We start from the raw sequence: 14403 nt of genomic DNA on the forward strand, positions 1-14403 counted from the left end.
AGAAGCAGGAAAGTCAGTAGTGACTTCAGAATTTCTTCCCTAGAAGGGGGTCAGGAGTAGAGTCTGATTGGAAGGAGCCTTTGAAAGCTGCATGTGTACTACTCTTGGGTAAGAGAAAACGCTTCAATGATCTGTTTCAAAATGTGACAAGAGCTGCTGGAGCTAGGGAAGCAAGTCTGAGGAGGAAGAATGGGAAAAACAGTGAAACAAAATCCCAAAGAACTCTATGTAAATGATCGTTCTCCCTCTCCAGCCCTTACTGCACCATGTAATTTTAAAATGTGTGCCCGTTCCTAAAAGTCTATTCAAAAACAATTGGGTTACCAAGAAGAAATGGGTCAACAACAGAATCTCCAAGGAAAAGAAAGTGTCTAAAGAAGAGAGCTTCAAGTGAGAGTGGAGAGTTAAAAATAAAGCAAATGAGAATAAAGTTGTGATGGGAATTGGGATTTGGAATGAAGGAGAAGTATGACCAAAAAAAAAAAAAAAAAACCCAGCCAAATGTGCCCATCATGTCTACAACATTATCGCATAGAAATGGACTCACCTGACAGGAAGTTCAGAATAAAAGGTGGAGGAATTCTGCACACATCTAGAAAAGGAACAAAAGAAAGGAGCAGAAAGTTAGACCATTAGAAAAGGACTCTTGGCACCATCAGGCTTCAGTGTTGTGGTCAAGCATCGGCCAAGGCCCCACACACCCCCTCCTGCACATCACGACTTGACCTTGGCAGTAGAGTTACTAAAGAAATGGAGACTGCAAATCCTGCTCTTCAGGAACTTACAAACAGGAAGAAGAAGCCCAAAGTGAGTTTGTTAATGTTTTTGCAACTGCCAAGTCTCGAGCTTCATTTGCAGCGGCCTGGGGGCACTGGACAATGAAATGATCAGACCAGATCTAGAGACCATGCCTGGTTAGGTATCTCTTCTTGTGTTTGTGATGTAACTTCTCAGAAGCTATACTCCCATTAGATCTCAGTGCTGAACGGGGGAAGCAGGATGAATGACAATGGCGTAAGTTTAAGAAAGCCCAGATGCATGCTGGGGGAGGGAGATATGGTTCCCAACCACAGCAGCGAGCATTACCAATGACCTGAGTTGTATCTTTTAGACTATTCTGTCATATTTTACTTCAGAATCAAAATGCTGGTATAGCCATTAGCTGGAGGGTGACAGTCCCTTCACACAATGATATCCTCTCACATGAAACACACACGTAATGACTTTGAAATCAAGATCTGTGAGAGAACATTCTACAGGGTGATTCCAGAACTTTCATGACCGAAGTTGAAGGTTCAAGGAGGAATCCAGGATATGAAATCAAAGACGAAATAGAGTCATGGTGGGTTTGTGATGATCGTGATATGTTCTCGAAGAAGAAAAAAAAGATCTTAATAAAGCCAAATATGCTAGAAACCGTCATCAAGCAATGTTTAAAAGGACAAAAAATGAAAACCAGGTCACCCTGTTCTAAGGACAAATTACAAACACCTGTCCCAGTGTCCAACACAGAAGGGGGGATGCAGGATTACCAACTGAAAAGCATCCAAAAAGCAAATCCATCGCAACTTCAGCATGGAAATAATTTCATTGTACATTTATGAAAATGAGGATTTTCTTCGTAGTAATTTCTGATGGTATTGTGGTGAAATGTTGCAACTCATACCTGCTGCCTCTTCTCAAACCGTATGGATGCCCACAATAAAGCACACTTAATGGTCCCTGGAAGCCCAGTTTATTCACAAACAACAGGACGTTCTGCTCGCTCCTCTGGAACACTTTCAGGTGGAAAAGTAGGGCAAGCAACAATGACATTTGTTTTTCCCAGCAGATGAGAAAATTAAAATGTCTAATAATATCCAAAGCTGGAGAGCACGTGGTGAAATAAACACAGGCATATATCATTGGTGGGAATGTAAACTTTTGGCTTTTGAAATTTTAAATGTGCATACTTTTTTAAAATATTACATAAAATACTTGTAAATGTGTAGAAATTCTAATTCTAGAGATTGTCCCTATAGGTATACTCCCACATATATACAAAAATAGCCAGGAAAACACTGTCATTGCAGCTTTGTGGTGGTGGCAGGGCAGAGTCCAGATATCCATCAGCAGATGAAGAAATACATGTTGGTGCATCCAGATTATGGAGCAGTATGCAATGCTTTAAATGAGTAGTTTCTGATGTATTGACATATAGATTGTCAAATCTTATAAGCCAAGTGCAAAAAGGCAATTCCTTAGTAATATATATATATGTAATATAGTAGGACATGTAAAGCAACAATCTGAACTACATATGTGTGTGTATATATGTACAGCAACATAGCTGCATTTACAAAAAAAAAAGCCTGGAAGGAAGCCTGCTACATCTGAACATCTAGGAGTGTGATGGGGGAAAGCTAAAACTATTTTTCATAGGACACAGACACGTGTTCATGTGTTACCTACAGAATTTAGGATATTTCTTCTAGTGACTAAAAGCAGACCAGAGCAAGGGCCAAACAGAGCTCCCATGTCAAGTTCGAGGGAGGACCAAAAGGAGGGAAAAAGCTACTTGTTGAGCTAACATCTCCTCTGGCTTGGTCTGACCCAATCAGATACTACACTTGATCTTAGCCAAGACGCCGAGAAGTGATTCTAACCCAATCAGAAAGGCCCAATTGGGAGCCCACAGATTTCTGGTCTCGGAGCCAAAAAAGCAGCTTCCTAGCCAGCGAGTGGAAAGGAATGCCAAGAGCAACGATGCGAAAATGCCTGATGGACACAGGCCTCCACTTCAAGAACTGCCCGGCCTTCAGCCTCCGACGCCTCCCCCCACCCGCTGGCCATCTCACCTCCTAGAGAAACTAAACAGGAAGCAGGAGCCGCCGAGCAGCAGTGCTTCACTAACAAAACAGAGTGACTGCCAATGTTTGGGGTGCTTACATCATTGAAAGGAAAGGGCAAGTCACAAAAGGAAGCGTATCAACTTATGTAAGACATGGCAGGGAGTCTCTCTGAGAGGAACAGCAAACTCACCAATTGCTAGGATTAACTGCAACCTCCCGCAGTTGCAGACTGTCCCAAACCATGACATCACTGGGAACGCATCCAATTTCCTCTATTTATCAAGCTGGCTAAAACTCGGGGTAATACCAAGGTGACTTTAAAAAGAGGGAAAAGTAGTGGCAGGCAGACTTTACAAATGGTTGGGGTGAGAAGGACATTATCTCTGGATGTACTTACAGCCCTGCCCCAGTGCAGAGGGGCTGTGCCCAAGAATCACAACTCGAGTCCAGGGCAGCTGGCTACGGGGCCCACACATCCTGAGGAGGATCAGCAACCCGACGGGGAGAGTGTGCTTCATTCAGAACCTAATGTTTAGTGACCCCAACTCAGGGCTGCAGACTGCCTTGCAATTCCTGGCGATGACACCCACACCACAGAGGAAAGGACCAGAAGACAGAGGCCTCAATAAATCAGGAGTGAGGCCAGAAATAAGCAAAGAGAGCTGTCCCCAAGCTAGTGCGAAAAGTAAATCACACAGAGAGAAAACATAGCGAAGGGTAGATTTGGGGCCTACACAGGATGGAGAATTTGCAGAACCTTAGCTGTAGAGTGATGGGTGCTGTCACCAAGTATCAGACGAGTGGTTCTAGAATCTTGTGGTCCTCTTACCAGATCCTGAGGCTAGCACCCTCACCTGTGCAGATGGCTCTGTTCACTGCCAGATGTCACCATTCAAGAGGAGTTCAGCTGTGGGAGAGCTCAGCAAACTCTGAATAGAATTCATTCAACCACCATTTGGCAATGGCCATGACTATTAAATTTAAGAAATGGCGGGCCGGTGCCATGGCTCACTAGGCTAATCCTCTACCTGCAGCACTGGCACCCCAGGTTCTAGCCCAGGTTGGGGCGCCGGATTCTGTCCTGGTCGCTCCTCTTCCAGTCCAGCTCTCTGCTGTGGCCCGGGAGGGCAGTGGAGGATGGCCCAGGTCCTTGGGCCCTGCCACCCGCATGGGAGACCAGGAGGAAGCACCTGGCTCCTGGCTTCAGATCGGCGCAGCACGCTGGCTGTAGTGGCCATTTGGGGGGGAACCAACAGAAGGAAGACCTCTCTCTCTCTCTCTCTCTCTCTCTCTCTAACTCTGCCTGTCAAAGAAAAAAAAATTGAAGAAATGGCGGAGAGATCTTTTGGTATTGCTCTCTGAAACATCTCAAAAGATGAGCTCTTAGGCAGTCTGGTGAGGCTGTGTGTTGAGGTGCAATGAACCAGGCCACACCATGCTATTTTTCCTGTGGCACCAAAAGCTTTCTCCTCTCTCCAGCCTTCTCTTCCTCTTTGCCCTCCTACTCTCCTTCATCCCACAGTTCCCTTCATTTCCTTCCCTCCCCTCTGCCAGCTTGCCAAGTGCATGCCAGGGGCTAGAATACCACTGGCTGCCTGTGCCCAGAGCTGAGGAAAACGAAAGACTATGGGGTGAGAGACCTCCCCACACATGCCTCCCTGAGCTCCAGCCCCGAAGGCCTGGGTGAGGCGGCCACCAGCCCCCGACCCAACACAGCAGCACTAAAGGTGTTTCCTATCAGTCACCACTTTGCTCAGGGTCTAAACTGTTGTCAAGGTAAAGGTATATGCCCCTGAAGTTTTCATTGCTCCCCCTGGAAATGAGTAACATTTACGTTGTTGTCCAGCCCTGTTTGACAGAGAAACGGTGGGTGATTGTGGTTAATATTTTCAAATTCCATGTGAGAGCCTTGAACTCAACTCCAAGATTACTGCGTCCCTGCCACCGTGGCCAGCAAAAGATGTGTCTAGCCCTTTCATTCTGTGGGAGACTGTAAAACTACCCATAAATTCTCCCTTTCCCAGCATGGGGGGCCATGTGCAATACGACTCAGCAACCCCTCCAATTAAAAGGGGTAGTTTGTTTCTCCGCTCCTTGCATATGAGCTGGCCTTGTCATTTGTTTTGCCCAAGGGACATCAGCAAACAGGACACAAGCAAAAGCTAGAAATGTGTTTGAACATGGAATCTGCTGTCTGTTTGCTCTTAGACCCTCAAGCCGCTGTGTAGGCACAGAAAGGAGCCTAGCTAGACTGCCAGATGTTGAAAGCCATGAGCCGAGTCCCCGTGATGCTCCAGCTGGCTAACTCCCAGCAACAGAGTCACCTGGCTGACTGGCAGTTGACTACAGATGCCAGAGTAACCGTGGCTGCCACCAGTGGAAGGAGCACCCCGCCGCACCTAGCCAAGTCTGCAGCTTCCCAAACTGAACTACCTACAGTCACATGCTGCAGAACAACATTTCGGTCAGTCACGGGCCGCATCTGCAACAGTGGTCCCAGGGTACTGTACCACCTCATGCTGTGTAGCCACCGTAGTTTGTGTGAGGGCACTCTATGATGTTGCCACCGTGATGAACTCGCCTAGTAGCGTGTCCCTCCAGGCACATCCTCGTCGTTAAGCCACACACTATGGTGGGGTTGCTGCATGACGCTGCCAAGCTTGGGGGCATTTAGTTTCACAGACAAAACTAACCTAAATGCCTGCTCCTTCCTTTCCTTTCTCCTTGTTCCTTCCCTTCTTCTCTACCCTTCCCTCATTTCATTACTTTTCCTGCTTTCGTCTCTTCCTTCTCTAAGGACTACAAACACCCATTGAAGGGCCCACTGTGTTTAGGATACTAAATGGAGCTGCTTCTAGTTTCTTCTAAGCCATTCCTCCTGGAACCCACAGAAGCAGACTGCAAGCCTGGTGCTGTCTATGGGCCCCACTCAAAGTGATGAAGCAGGATGGTTCTAGAGAGTCTGGAGTCCATCTGTGCACCTTTGCCGGTGATGGTCTCCCTGGTGAATCATTTGACACTGTGACCTGTTGAGCGTGTTGTAGCCCTCTCCTCCAGCCACCACTCCTAGCCACTGGAGGGAAAGTATAATAAGAAAATGAGCCTGCAAGCCAGACACCCAACAGTTAAGGGGCATAGCCTAAGACCCCATCCCTCATGTGGCTGCCCAGGCTAAGAGGACAGAAAATATATTTCTAAGTATAGGAGACAATGCACTGTGAGTGAAAAATGCTTAGGTTTCCTTTTCCTACTACACAAACAAAAGGAAATCAATAGGATCATCTTGCTGATGGCATCAAACCTCTCAGTGCATCTCAGAAGCCAGAGGAGGGCCATTTCTGAAACTGTTTTCCTTCCTTCTCCCACATGTAGAGTCTGTACTTTATTCCCACTCTAACTTTTCTTCCCTCAATGATGTTTTTCAGGCTTTTTAAAAGCTTGCTTTTCCCTGGTGTCCTGGAACCCACCATTTGTTTTTGGTTAAGGCGTTAATGTTTAGAAAGGTCCAATTAGAGGTCAAGATTGGATAAATGTTCCCCTTCTTTTTATGAGGCTTTAAAGGGGACCCTGTTCTCCCTTAGGAGTCACTGGAGAAATTCTTTTCTTGTCTAGCTGCATGTGTAAATGTCTCTCAAAACTGACCTCCAAAATCTCAGGTGGGCAGAGACTTTCATGGCTTCCATCAACTAGTGGACGTGGGAAGCGGATCCTCAGAATACATTTCCAAGACTGCCCTTAATTTCATCATGGAGTCTTCTGGAAGATCACAGGAAGACTTCACGGCTTCAAATATCTTCCAATATCATCCTCTGTATGTTTCTAAGCTGTCTATAGAACTTCCTCATTGAAAGAATTAGAGGCTGGCATTGCGGCATAGCCAGTTAAACTGCAGCCTGCAGCACTGGCATCCCATATGGGTGCCAGTTCATGTCTCAGCTGCTCTACTTCTGATCCAGCTCTCTGCTATGGCTGGGAAAGCAGTGGAAGATGGCCCAAGTGCTTGGGCCCCTGCACCCATGTGGGAGACCCAGAACAAGCTCCTGGCTCCCAGCATCTGTCTGGCCCAGCCCTGAGTGTTGCATGCATTTGGGGAGTGAACCATCAATGGAAGATCTCTCTCTCTCATTCTGTCCCTCCCTTTGTCTCTGGGCAGAGCAGGAAACCAGTCCTGGAGCCCTGAGCAGGGGGGCACCAGCCCTTCTTCTCTGCTTTTGTCTCTGCCTACCCCGCCCAACCCCCAACCTTCAGTGCCCTAACATTCTGTGTTTGCTCCTGTCCACAGTGACCACAAAAACACACCCTGCTCCAAGGCGAGGTTGGGGAGGAAAGTCACGTTGGCTGCATCTTAAAACCTTCAGGGGGCTGGCATTGTGGTGCAGTGGGTTAAGCTGCTGTCTACAGTGCCAGCATCCCATATGGATGGTCCCAGCTGCTCCACTTCCAATCCAGCTCCCTGCTAATGGCGTGAGAAGGCAGTGGAAGATGGCCTAAGTGCTTGGACCCCTGCACCCACATGGGAGACCTGGATGCAATTCCTGGCTCCTGGCTTCCACCTGGCCCAGCCCTGGCCATTGTAGCCATTTGGGGAGTAAACCAGTGGATGGAAGAAACCCCTATCTCTATAACTCTGCCTTTCAAGTAAACAATTTTTTTATTAAAAAAGAACCTTCAGTTATATTTTGAAAAAAAAAATGCTGGTTCAAGGAGAACATAAATTGGAGATGGAGATCAAAGCTGAGGAGGGGAGCAAGAAAACAGAAAATGAGACCAGAAGGCCTTCACACTTGAGTGATCAAACTACAAGCCTGGCTCTTTGGTGTCAAAATAAAAAAGGAGATCACGTTTTATTCTGAAACTTTACCCACAAAGAGAAGAGACCATGACAGCCCTCGGAGGAAGCAAAGCAGTTCCTTGCAACTGGTCCATAACTGAACCTGCTCGGGGGTTGGCCACACATGATACCCCCACTTCCCCTCTTCCCAGCCTCTACAGCACTGATTGGCTTCAAGGTCATACTGACTTCCATCTGGTATCTGGTCCTCAGCTTACTCCTCCCCACAAGAGCCTGGGATGGTGGATCCATCATCTGAAGGGAGTGGCGGCCCTTACCCCCTCTTCCACGTGGAAGCCAGGGTGTATGTGGACAAGGAACATGTGGATAAAGGGGTATTTTCTGGGAAGACTAGTTCAACTCGTGTGCAAGGACAAGAGGTGTAAGAAAGCATCCTCCTAAGATGACCGGGTTATGGTCCTGAGACCACTGCTTTGAGGACAAAAAGATGGGAGTAGCTGATTGTGTCTAGAGAACATGTAGGGAGATAGACAGCAGGGAAACACGTGGTCCGGCAGAGAGCTTGAGCGAGATGCTGGTGACTTAGAAAGCCCAAGGAAGCCAGCCTGGAGGATGGGACTCCTCTCCTACCCTAAAAGTTCCTGTTCATTTCTGATTGATCACCATGAGGCCAGCCCTCAAGCATGCCTGTCCTTAATAAGGCGATGGATTCCATTTGAGAAATGCAAATTTCCATTGCTGTGATCATCCACGGATGAGTGTGACTTCATTTAGCAGCTCAGCTTTGAGGCTACATGAGGATACAGCAGGCCTGGGGGACTGGGGAGGGCCCAGTGGGGTCAGGCATGGACAGCCCGAGCACACGGAGATGGGAAGGGCTGCTCTTGGCTCAGGGAGCACAGAGGAGGAGCTCTGGGAGAGAGAATCCCAAGGAGAGGCCTGGCCTGCCTTTTAGGTTTGCTCTCCTGGGCCACAGAAACCGGAAGTGTGCACCATTCCAATGGGCTCTCCTACATATAGGGCACCACCCAGCTGCTGGCTAGCTTTCTCCTTGTTTTCAGTTTTGCTTCCTCCCTCATTGGCATGTCCTCTCCTAAACCACTACCTGCTCCTTTTGCTTACAATGCTTTAAATGACCCTCCCAAAGCCAGAAGCGGAGTGATTTTTGAAGACTGGACGGTGTCGGGCAGGGTGGGGAAAGCCAGGACGGGAAGCCTCCGTGGGTGGAAACTCGCCTATCACCAGCGAACTTGGCCTCGCACCAGCACAGCGCCATCCCTTTGCTGCTTTTTTTAGTACTGTCCTCTTCGACCCGCCCGGTGCTGCGATTACTCAGCGTGTTTTTCCAGGAGACCTGGCAAACAACAACTTGACAGCTTCACCGGTTCTCACTGACAGCCTGAACGGAGTTCTCGGAAGACCGCAAAACTGGACACACAGACAGACCGTCAAAATCCTGCCTCCCACAGGCGTCTGGAAGCCGCCCTCGCCCAAATGACCCCTCTGCACTGATGCACCATGGGTGGCTTCACATTTTTTTTAAAGTGATTTTCCCAAAACTGGGGTGTTCCAGTCTTGGAACAATAATACTGGGAGTATTTTTTCCCCCTTGCAATAAGAGACTTAACTCCCCAGATATCCTGAGAAAACGGGAGCAGACTCCATAAATCAAGGTAATCACCTGCCACGAGACCCCAGTCGGCAAGGTGCCTTGGGCCTGCCTCTGCCAAGGCCTGTAACTCACTTTAATATGTGGCAGGGAAAGCAGCGTGATGTTTGTGTGGGCCAGTTAGTCTAAGGTTGAACTCTATGACTGCTCAGCAGAGTTCATAGCAGAAGCAAGCAATCAGTCCTCCTGGCACCCAAACCTTGACCAATCCACGCTTTGCTAATCAGCATCTGGGATGCCAAAACCACTTTATTGGTAAAACCAGTGACTCATTCATTAGACTGATGGCTACAATGCTGAAATAGAAGAGTCACTCCAGAGATAGATGAAAACTTTTATAGCGCACAAAGTATAGGGTGACAATCAACTAGACTATTTCAGGGTCCCAGGACCAAAATGGGAAAGTTGAGTGACAGATTAGTGGGATCTTGGGAAGGAAATTTCAGAAACCTCCTAACTCCTTGTGAATTGTCGATAAACATTAACCCGTAGGAAGGAAAGGTGGTTGGGCCTGTTCGTGAAGCACACGATGGAACATTGAAAGTGCGTAAGCCCCTGTGTTTGGAATTGGGGCCTAGGGGAGAAAGTGTGGGTGTGATTTGAGGGACCAGGACTGCTTTTTAGGGGTTCAGTCTCTTGCCGAGGGCTGTACAAATGGCCAGCCCCGACCCTGGCCCTGGGAGCAGGGAACTCGCCCCAGCTCAGACACTGTCCCAAATAATTATCAAGTAAATGCCATGTGCCGGACACTACGCAAGGTGCTAGGAGCATGCTGGTGAGCGAGACAATACAGCTGTGCCATTTTGCAGCGTCCATGCAAACACGGAAAACTGTAAATCGGCAAAGCTAGGAAGTGGTGATGCGTTTTTAAGAGAGCTGTAAGGCTAACACATAAGGGGCTGAAACACAGCCTTAGAGGAGACACCAAGTGTAGCGCATGCTAATTTCTATGAAGACTCATCTTGGCAGGAGTCAGACTAAAGCTCCACCAGAAACCCTGAATTCCAAGTGCAGGTGCCCTTCTGTGTTTGCCTTTACTTCTAGTGACAGGACTAGGCTGCACCAGTGCGTTTACATCTTCCCAGAGCAGTCCCACATGAAAATATGCAGGAAAAAGCTTATCTTAAAGTAATTACAATCACAATACCATTGTGTATCCCTTATCCGAAAAGGTTGGGACTAGAGGTGTTTCAGATTTCAGGATTTCTCAGATTTGGGGACTATTTGCATCAACTTGACTGGTTAATCAGCTCCACTCTGAATATCCAACATCCGAAACACTTCGAGCTTTTTGCAGCATTCAAAAGGTTTGAGATTTGGGGTTGTTGGATTAGGGAGGCTCAATTTGTACTTAGTAATCACAGGAAACCATCATTTGCTTATAAGCTGTTTAAAGACATGATTAACTAGGAAATGGACTCGCTTTAGGGCTGGGATAAACTACATTCTTTTTTTTCTTTCTTTTCTAATAGTGTTTTTCTTTTTTCCCCAGAAGCCTTTTATTTAAGGAATACAAACTTCATACATCTCATAATTACAACTTTAGGAACATGGTGATTCTTCCCACTGTACCCACTCTCCCACCCCTCTTCCTCCCTCTCCTATTCCCATTCTTATTTTTTACTAAGATCTATTTTCAACTGACTTTATACACATACAGTTAACTGTTAAACTGCATTCCTAATGTGCATCAAAATACCAACTTGGGAAGGAGGTGACAGGCCAGGGGTGAACTTGTTTCAATGTGTTCTTCCAAAATTGTAACGGTAAAGATACATTATTTTTAAAAATAGAAAAACAGATCTTTTTACAGGCATTGTTTATTTTGTTGTCTATCCAAGTGAATAGCAAAACGTTAGTAGTAGTGCAGTAACACCTGTATGTTACTACCAAGGGGAAGCAGGGAGACGCAGAGGAAGTGTCGGGGAACGGGTAGGTAGATGACAGCTGGGCCGACACTGCTGCCGAGGGTCGGGAGGATGCCAAGAGGCTCCCTAGGGACGAGTTCTGCAGGCACAGAAACTGCAAAGCGGGAGAAGACTTGCCACTGGCCAGCTGACCCAGACAAGCACAAGTGCTTCAACAGGAATCAGTGTGGACTTTGTGGAACCAAGCAAACGGTCAGAAGAAAAGTCAATGAAAGATTGGCACGGTATTGCAAAGAAGTAACAGCCCAAGTCTACCAAATGCTTACTGCAGTCGGCCATGATGCTCCAACATGTGATTTAACGTCCAAATGGCAGTGCCTGGGAGTAAATGGGGCACTGATGGTTAACGGGAAAAGAGGCACAAATTAGGGCTGCCTTGGGCAAACTGGCATGCATTACCATGCTGCCAAGAAGGAAAAGTGTTATGACGACTCTCTTAAGGAAACAGGCAGGGCACACGGAGTTTAGACAATGTGCAAGGTAAGTGTCACAGCAAGTATTTGAACTTGGGTAGCCGAGTTTCAGAACCCACGTTTTCTATTTATTTATTTGAAAGGCACAGAGATGGGGTGAGGGAGGGCACAGAGACACAGAACTCCCCAAATGCCCACATCAGCCAGGACTACACTGGGCTGGGCTGAAGCCAGGAGCTGAGAATTCAGGCCTGGTCTGCCACCTGAGTGGCAGTACTTGAGGCATCAGCACCCCCAGGGTGTGCATTAGCAGGAAGCAGGATGGCAAGCAGAGCCAGGACTGAAAGCTGGGTGCTCTGACGTGGCGTGCAGGCGTCCCAAGCCCACACTCTCGATGCCTATACAATACTGCCTTTCTGTGCTTCACACGCTAGGAAGCGCCACATGCTAAAATTCTGGGTTGCGGTTATCATTGGGGAGCAGAACATTTGACTGCAAAAAAGCACGCACTTTTAGAGTTCACCACCACCGCTTTACGAGGCCAGCAACCCTGGACAACCCTGGTGATGTGTCCAACCTCAGTTCTGCCAGCCCTCAAACAAAGCCACTCAGATCCATCTCGCAACAGTGCTGCAGCTCCCCGATGCGACCATGTGCGTGACGATGCTCTGGAAGCTGAACAGCACAACCTGGATGATAATTCCAAAAAGTTATCGCTTGCAAAAATGTTCAGTTCCTCTGCAAAGGGCCAAATCGTAGATATTTCCTATAAAAGGCCAAATGGAACACGTTTTAAGCTTTGTAGTCTATATGGTGTCTGCTGCAACTGGCGGACTCTGGCTGCAGTGCAAAAGCAGCCATAGACCATCTGTGAATGAATGACCAATTCTGCTCCAATAAAACTTTATTTACAGAAACAGGTCGTGGGCCATGAGACACGCTTGGCCAACTCCTGACTTAGAGAAATGCTGGTAAAAATTGCAACTCCTCGGAGTGGGTGTATGGCTTAGTGGTTAAGACACCCAACAGGATGCCTATGTCCCACATCCGAGTACCTAGGTTCAACTCCTAGCTCTTGCTCCTCATGCCAACTTCCTTCTAATACAGACCCTGGAAGGTAGCAGGGATGGCTCAGGTAACTGGGTTCCTGCCACCCTTGTGGGAGACCTGAATTGAGTTCCTGGCTCCTGGCTTTGGTCCCCAATAGCTGAGTAGCTGCAGGCATTTGGGGAGTAAACTGAGGAATAGGGGAGTGCTCTTGTTCTCTCTCTCTCTCTCTCTCTGCCTCTCAAATAAACAAAAATGTTTTCAAATATAAAATTGCAGCCCCTCATACTCCCTGCGCCTCTTTGTCCTCAGTAGACAGGACTAGTCACCACCTGAGACACTGTATAAGTCACTCGTTGGTTGTCTAGGATGAGTAACACTAGCAAATAACCCTTGTTGAGGCGGATGTTTTGTCTTTTTAGCTCACTGGCAAGTCCTCGATGCCTGGCACACAGTAGGGACTTTATAAGTACATGTTGAAAGAACACACAAATGAATGAGTGAACAGTGATATTTGGGCAAGGAGGGGAAATTTCTATGGAGGAAAAAAGGAAACAAAGATAATGATGTTGGAAAACCCAGGGGGAAGAGGAGCTAATGCAAATGAACTCAAATTCAACTTTGTGATTTCTTGTAGGCAAAGGGAAAACAATTATTTGCAAAATCAATTTTGTGGGTTCTGGACATATGAAAAAACTAAAGATTTAAAAAACAATTCCAGGAGCCAATGCTGTGGTGTAGTGGGTAAAGCCGCCGCCTGCAGTGCTGGCATCCCATATGGGTGCCAGTTCAAGTCCTGGCTGCTCCTCTTCCAATCCAGCTCTCTGCTATGACCTGGGAAAGCAGTGGAAGATAGCCCAAGTCCTTGGGCCCCTGCACCTGCATGGGAGACCCTGGAAGAAGCTCCTGGCTCCTGGCTTCAGATCAGCGCAGCTTCAGCCATAGTGGCCTTCTGGAGAGTGAACCAGTGGATGGAAGACCTCTCTCTTTTTCTACCTCTGCCTCTCTGTAACTCTGCATTTAAAATAAATCTACTTTTAAAAAATCCAAAAGTATTGGTTAAAACCTAAATGGAAATTTCCTTTAAAAAATGATTCAGGTTTAGTTAAGAGAATAGTTTGGGGTGTGTTCCAGATCAAGTAATTATGAGTGAGTGTGTGTGTGGTGGGGGCTCTCCTCTCCCCCTATCTTGGCAAATGTGGGTTCAGTTGTTCATTAGGAGTGAATCCAGGGTAAAGCAAAGGAAAAAATGAGAGAGCTACATGTATCAACCTGGATGAATCTCACAAAGTAACATTGTATGAAATAAAAATTGCAAAAGAATATGACAAAAAAAATGCCCAATCATGCACAGTTAAACAGCATGCATGTGCATTCTCTCCTGCTTGGGGCCAGAGTCGTATGCAGGGGAAGTTTAAAGAAATGTTTCAGAAGGATAAACACAACTTCAGGATAGTGCTCAACTTCATACACTGTTTAAAAAGCTGACATGAGGCCAGGGTTGAGGAGCTCAGCCACAGATAGGGCAGGCAGTAAGGGGATGGAATTCCATGTGCCCTTTTCCATAGCAGAGACTGGCCCACCCTCAACACTCAGCACTCAACAGGTCCCGAGAAGGGCAAAGGCCACGCAGGAGTCGGAGCTGGTTCCCAGCCACAAGGACCCACAAGAAATGGCTCACGTCACTTCAGGTGCAACCACGATGCTAGCAAGGGGAGGAGGC

General features: G+C 47.3%; 1 protein-coding gene across 17 annotated transcripts in view; it reads right to left on the reverse strand.

The window, feature by feature from the left end:
• ADGRG2 (adhesion G protein-coupled receptor G2) overlaps nt 1-14403 on the reverse strand; it is a 102138-nt gene that overhangs the window by 72651 nt on the left and 15084 nt on the right. For 16 of the 17 annotated variants that reach the window (XM_051826972.2, XM_017349820.3, XM_017349818.3 and 13 more), the window contains exon 2: nt 548-592. The exons of the other annotated variant lie outside the window; for it this stretch is intronic. The gene's annotated coding sequence lies outside the window, so the exon portion shown is untranslated. The remainder of the gene's footprint in view (nt 1-547; nt 593-14403) is intronic. 17 annotated transcript variants of the gene reach the window in all.

This window comes from Oryctolagus cuniculus, chromosome X (genome assembly GCF_964237555.1).
Source record: "Oryctolagus cuniculus chromosome X, mOryCun1.1, whole genome shotgun sequence".
Lineage (NCBI taxonomy): Eukaryota > Metazoa > Chordata > Mammalia > Lagomorpha > Leporidae > Oryctolagus > Oryctolagus cuniculus.